This window comes from Vollenhovia emeryi, unplaced genomic scaffold, assembly GCF_000949405.1.
Source record: "Vollenhovia emeryi isolate VEMERY1.0 unplaced genomic scaffold, V.emery_V1.0 DF939130.1, whole genome shotgun sequence".
In the NCBI taxonomy this organism is placed as follows: Eukaryota; Metazoa; Arthropoda; class Insecta; order Hymenoptera; family Formicidae; genus Vollenhovia; species Vollenhovia emeryi.
The window spans coordinates 113,218-120,065 of NW_011967236.1; the positions used below are offsets into that span (position 1 = coordinate 113,218).

The window sequence follows — 6,848 nt, forward strand, 5'->3', positions numbered from 1 at the left end:
AAAAAACTGACACCTAAAATCGCATAGTTCCGGCAGTTCTGTTGAGAGTTCCCGGTAGCCCCCGCAGAGTTCTATCGAAAATCCTAATGGCAAAAGTCTGTGTGATCAAAGGGGAAAAAGTTATGGGCGATTTTAGGTGTCAGTTTCTGTCTTATAAGACTCGAAAAAATTTTTGAACAGTTCCGGCAGTTCTGTTGAGAGTTCCCGGTAGCCCCCTCAGAGTTCCATCAAAAATCCTAATGGCAAGGTGACAGTTTCTGTCTTATAAGACTCGAAAAAATTTTTGAACAGTTCCGGCAGTTCTGTTGAGAGTTCCCGGTAGCCCCCGCAGAGTTCTATCGATTTTTGTCATCGAAAAATTAATAAGTGGCGCGTTTTGTTGTTAGCAGTGTCTACCTCTCAGAAAATATGCATCATATGCTATTTATAATTCAGCCCCTAAATAGTGGGAAACTGTGAAAATGCAGAGGCATAAAGTAACCAACTATACGTTCACTTATATGCTCGCATCTTCGTTGTATTACGCGCGTTGCAAACAGAAAAATTTATATTAGAAAATTCAACTTTATGAAAAATTTTATTTCGCGTTTCCCTCTTTCTCTCTCTCGTTGTCACGAGGTTCGTCACGTGGTTCGATTCTGAATGTACCTATCGCGACGACCCGATCCGGTTGCTGAGAGCACACCGGCGCGGCGGCGTGTCGCCGACGCCGCTGGCTCGACGTCGTGGCGCCGGATACGTGACGAGCACAACGAACGATGGACAGGAAGCAACGGAGATGCAAACACGGAAGAGGAAGCCGTAGAAAGAAAACGTAGATAGGAGCATATACGGGACAAGAACGGAATAGCAAAGGGCTTGCTAAAGATACTATCTCGCAAATGCACGACAGAGTAGCAAAATTATTTCGATTTTCTGTCAAAGAGAGCGCCGAATGGGAGTGAACCCAATTCGTCTTCTTCCTGCTGAATTCGAATAAGGTTTTACGAATTCGTCTTCTGTATAAGGTTTTTAAATGATTCTGGGCTAGTACCTGTCTATATAATAGCAAAGCTTCCAATTCCATGACATCTTTGTGTTGAAAAAAAAGAAAGAAAATTGATCTTTAACGTACTATTAACAACATTTAAAAAGAATTGACTTTAGTCATACTTTGCATGTGTTACATTATCAATTTGCCTATATTTTGGTTCTAATGCTGAAAGAAGATTTTCCATAAACTTATAAATGAAATGTATTTTCTGAAGAATTTTTCGCTTAAAACGAATCTGGCCGTAAAAATGGCGTATCGCGTCAAGTTTCGCGAAAACCTCCGTTAAAGTTGCCAAGACAAGTATTTTTGATAGTTTTGCGTGAGTTATCGTTTGATGGGGCCGTGCTACAGACAGCAACAATAGTTCAAAATGAAAAACCGGAAATCCCGGGCAACAGTGGCGTAACTACAATGTTGGGGGCCCCCGGGCAAAAATTGAATAGGGCCCTTTATATAGGGGTCAAATTTAGGGATCATTAGAAGGTCAACTTGAAATTTTCAAATGGAAACGAAACCCCTATTTTTGACAACAAAAACGGATAGAACAGAAGATTAAGTCAAGATTTGTCATTGATCTAGCTATCTGTAAGTAATCTATAGCTCACACAAAACTCCCTCCTTTTTTCTTATACGGGCTTGGGACCAATTCTTTCGACCGTAACAGTCCAGAATATTTAGGGGGCCCTTCTAAGCTGGGGCCCCCAGACCGTGCCAGGGCTTCCCGGGTGGTAGTTACGCCACTGCCGGGCAACAAAGGTTTTACTGAAAAAAATGATCCAAATACTTACTCCAAACATAAGAAACCTTATTTATCGCAGTATGCTTCATTGTCAGTTATTGTACGTCCCAAATTGTGCAAATTCTCTTTGAAATTAAAAAATGAACAGCGTTAAGGAAGCTTTCATAATATAATTAAAGCAATTTGGTTTAGCAATGCAAGTTTTTTAAATAAACTATGTCGTAAATCGTGCGGTCAATTCTGTATCTCACACTATAGTGAAAATGCTAAAAGAGTGAGTAGCTTTGTCTCTTTCTAACTGTCCCCTTAGAAAGAGACAGTTTTTATTGTATTTGTCAAAAATTTTAAACTTGATAAATTGACATAATTGTGGAAGGCAAGGCTCGATTAGGCTGTAGCACTAGCTTAATAATAACCATAATAAATTGACATAATTAATCTATACAAGGTGTTAAAAAGAGGATCCAGGACTTTAAAAATAGATAGTACTCACGAAATAGAGCTAAAAATCCCGATAAACGTACGTCGGAAAATTAATATTTTCGTAATTATGAACAATTTTTGTATTGTGGTTAAAGTAAATTTTACTCATTCAGAAGAAGAAAAAGAATTCAAACTCCAAAGTTTACAAAAGGTTTTCTACATGTCCTCCCGTTTCCACACGCCAGGTGCTTCACACCTTCGTACCACAGAATTGTGAATTCTTTCAAAAATTCCCGACTGTTTATAACTCCGTAAATAAAGTTATAATATCAGTACTATCTAAACTTTTTTTAACACCCTGTATATATGTATACATATATATATCTCGCGATATAATATAATAATAAAATTTGGTATTCATAAAATATAATATATAATCACTTATTATTAAATTAATAAAATTCGCATGGCTCAAATGTGATAAACACAAATTTGAAGGAATAAAGGACTAAAAGCCGTGACAGGGTGCTAGTGTCTAAATATTTTATTCTAAATTTATTGCGAAACATTTTTTATTATTGTTTTTTTCATATATAATAATTTTTGCGTGAAAAATCAGAAATTGTCAAACCCTTTGCATATGTACCTGTGCGTATGTACGTGCATACGTGCATATGTATGTACACTAGGAATCACTGACACCTTTCCACATGAATTTGTGCACGTATCAACACATTTATGCATTTGCACATTTATACACATACATATATGGAAAATGTATACGTATTTTACACGTGTCTAAATTCATATGAGAAGGCATCGGTGATTTCTAATGTACGTACGTGAAATGGAAGAACCTGAAATAATGTTTTATTAAGTATTCCTTGAGGGAGAAATTATTTTACATTTATGCGTATATACCGTAACTGAATCTGATATTGTCGAAGTGACGCTTTTCACGAACAATCACGGGATTGACTGCAATTTCACTCGGAATGACGATAAACGAAAATTTGCCGAGTATATTATACAATGTATAATAAAAATATCAATAGACATCAATAGATATTTTTATTGTGGTTTTTATTTCTGAGACATTAAGATCCAAAATTTGTCAAAACAACAATTCCAGATACAGTTATGTGCAAGTAGAGCATTGATGACGCAGTGCCATAGTTACATGACCGGCACCTAGTACATCCGGCAATTGTCTTTTATGTACTTGGCATCGCAATAGTATCACAGCGATAGCATCGTTTGATATAAAACTAGGGATGACGTGTATACCGCGAAAGGAAAAGAGTTGATACAAAAGAAATTAAAGGGGGCAATGAAATGCAAAAGTAATAATCAGTCGTGATGACTAGTAAAGAAACTAACATGTAAATTGCACGATCATTGATAACAAAATGGAAATGCGTATGTGCTTGTGCGTGCGTGCGGTACAGTGATGGACAGCATGGTTGCGACACTTTTTTTAAATGAGTTTAGGAACGGGCGTTTATGATAGATTCAGGTTTATGTCCCAAACCATTTTCTTTGAGGAAAATTTTACTAGAAAAATAGATTGGAAACGTTCAAAGTGGTCTCGGAATGGCCATCTAACAAAATATTCCTCATTAAAAAAAAAGTGTCGCAACCATTTTGTCCGCCACTGTACATTTACATTTTAATGTTCTCGTATACAAAAATGATAATGAAATGGATGATAAAGTTGTTGAAAGAAGCTGAAGAAAACTGGGTAGAATAATTTTTAATGTATTAATTTAGATTCGTTATAAATGAAAGGGAAGGGAAAATTAAATTTTCTACATTAATTATTAAATACAATGTATCCAAATGTCGTCAGAATGAGGAACGCGTAACGACGAATAAGATTTTCGGGATATAATCAATGACAAAATTGAGAAGTATACATATCTTGATCTAAAGTTAAATTTTCTTTAACACAAATCCCATCAAGTGGCGCTTCTTGAGTATTAGACAATTTCGCGGTGTCTCCTTCAGATTTATCTTTATGGCTTGACACTAGGCAAGCATTGTCAGTGTACACTAGCGAGATTAAAACTAAAGGGATAAGTTGGGAAGAAAGGAAGTCGGAATGTGTGTGTGCGAGCATTAGGCGACTCTATCGAATATAAGACTTGAAAGCGACTGGCGAAACTAAGAATTACCGCAAGAAACTTGAACTGCTACCTTTCCAACGTGGATTCCAACAATTCGGAACTACTTCCACGTCGACTAACGTGCACGCGCGCGGGGGGGTGTGTGTATGAGATGGCGGAATATGGGCAGGCAAGCGAAAAGAGTTGCCTAGAAAATAGATGCTAGACCAAATGGTAATTGCAAAACGAAGGAGGGAATTGCAAGAGCGAAAAAGTGGGCGAGGAAAAGTGAAAGCGGGAGGGAAAGGAGAGGAGGGCATATAGCACATATTGAAATGTATTAAAATGAACGCAACCGTGATACGAGAGAGCGATGAGAGAGACTTGGAGAGGATGAAGAAGTCGATAACGAATTGTGGTATCTCGGAGCCGTAGCCGACTGATGTTGCTACTCTATCTAGGCTCATTTGTCTATAATAATCGATTTTAATAACGCTCATTGACTGCATCTTGATTGATATCTCTTTTAATCCTAATCCTGCAACGCGACGAAGAACCAACTGAAGTTTTACCACAATGCACAATCGAAATCTCAAGATTCAAATGAGGAATTTTGAATTAAATTTTGCGCAAGCGAAATGTTACACGCTCGATAATCGATACATAAGAGAGGATACAAAAAGGAACAAGAGAGAAATCGAACTCACCGGATAATTATATAGGTCGGTTTTTTTTAATCTTTTAAATCACCGGGGAATTTTTTCGGTATTAAAAAGAGTACCGCTACGTCAATGATTGATGAATCCTTGAAAAGTGTGAATCGAATTTCTGCGCCTCGAGGTTTCGCGCACCCCAGATCGCCGGTTCGCCACTGCGTGGAATTTAGCGATGCGGTGGCAGCAGCACGGAGAGAAAGAGAGACGAAGAGAGTGAGCGAAAGAGAGAGAGTGAGGGGGTGGGAGGGAGAGGGAGGGTGAGGGAGGGATGAAGAGAGAGAGAGAGAGAGAGAGAGAGAGAGAGAGAAAGAGAGAGAAAGTGCCAGCGAATAGTGCCAGCCGGCCGGCAAGGGAGGAACGACGTTGCGGACTATCGACCCGGGTCTCGACTCTGGCTTGACGCCTGCGCCTGCCAGCGGCAATCCCTCCTATCGTCCCGCGGGCCGTCTTGCCGGCGACACGGCGCTTTACGCAACGTCGGTGTGGCGACAGTGGGACCAGCAGTGCCTCTCACGATTCCGTTCTCGCTCTGTCCTCCGTCTCGCGAACGTTGTCCGTACGTGTCCGGGGTGTCACCTAGGTGCCAATACACGCGCATACAATTACACATGCACACGCGTATACACGCGCAAGCACGCAAAACGCATAAGCACACCCGCATAAACATATATAATGTTACATATTAGGCCCATCTCTATTCTGATCCGTCTTTCTTTCCCTTCCCCCCCCTCCCACCCCCTGTCTCGTTTCTAGCGCCGTATTTCTCTCCCATTATTAATTTACACGCTCACGTTATACGACATGTTAACGTGTCCGCTACCGGCGCGTGTCACCCACTCGCTCGCTGATGTACAGTGTGCGAGTCTCCCTTCGTTGTGTGGCCGTTATCTATATAGCGTGAAGACATCGAGAAAATTTAATTAAACAGTATTAGTGCTAGTCGATGTCGTGTCGGTGCGTCATATTCGTTAATACGCCTTCTTTCATCGAAGATGCCATGAATATCTGTCTAAAGATACTTGTGCCTCTATTGGTGCGCACATATGCGAGCCGGTGAATTGACAGGTGCGCGATGAAGAAGCTTTGACTAGATTCGAGACATTGGGATAAACGCAGAAAAGAGAAAAATGTGATAAAGGAAGGAGCTGGGAGAGAGAAAAAGATAGAGAGAGAGGGAGGAGAAAGGAAGGGAGGGAGGAAGGGAGGGAGGGAGAGAGAGAGAGGGATGGAGGGATGGAGAGAGGGAGGGAGGAAGAGAGAGAGAGAGAGAGCATTCACGGCAAAGAGGAAGTTCCATGCGCTTGGCAAGCAGGAAGCTTCTCAGGACGGAGATGATGAAGTAGTAAAACCAGGAAAAGGCCGGCCGCTCCACTTCCCAATCCATCTCGTTCTTAGCCACTTCTTTCGCCGACGAAATTGCCCATCGAGGATCCCCGGCGACGTTCTGTTTTAGCCCTCACGCATTGCATATCAGTCCGTTCGATTTCGTCTAAACAAAATTCACCGAGTTTCCTATGAATTTCATTGGACAGGCAATGAATAACTTTGGTCGGTCGTGCAGTTTAAAAGTGACCATCTTTGTTCTTCTTAGTTAATCTCCACATGCGCAATCGTAGTCGATGACCTTGGCTCTAGTAGTGTGTCGTCATTGATATTTTTTGCATTTTTTTATCTTCTAACGTGATATTTGATGTTGTAACATTAAGTGGATTCTTGATATCTATCAAGAAATCTTTCGGGTATGCGAGATCTCTGGTATATGGGGTCTATGTTCATGAGTTGTCCGACACAGTTAATCAATTTCACCTTTTCAACTTTAAGGGGATGCTAAA

General features: G+C 40.4%; 1 protein-coding gene and 1 long non-coding RNA gene across 12 annotated transcripts in view; one reads left to right on the plus strand and one right to left on the minus strand.

Annotated features, from left to right (window-relative positions):
- The window catches only part of LOC105568240 (proteoglycan 4), a 76,465-nt gene that overhangs the window by 7,441 nt on the left and 62,176 nt on the right, over nucleotides 1–6,848 (plus strand). For 3 of the 11 annotated variants that reach the window (XM_012023728.1, XM_012023730.1, XM_012023731.1), the window contains exon 1: nucleotides 5,476–5,572. The exons of the other annotated variants lie outside the window; for them this stretch is intronic. The gene's annotated coding sequence lies outside the window, so the exon portion shown is untranslated. Of the gene's footprint in view, nucleotides 1–5,475; nucleotides 5,573–6,848 lie in introns of those variants that run through there. 11 annotated transcript variants of the gene reach the window in all.
- On the minus strand, nucleotides 246–5,167 carry LOC105568242. Its single transcript, XR_001009422.1, has 2 exons — nucleotides 5,008–5,167; nucleotides 246–1,897 (listed from the first exon to the last, which is right to left on the minus strand). It is a non-coding gene; the product is annotated as an uncharacterized LOC105568242 (long non-coding RNA).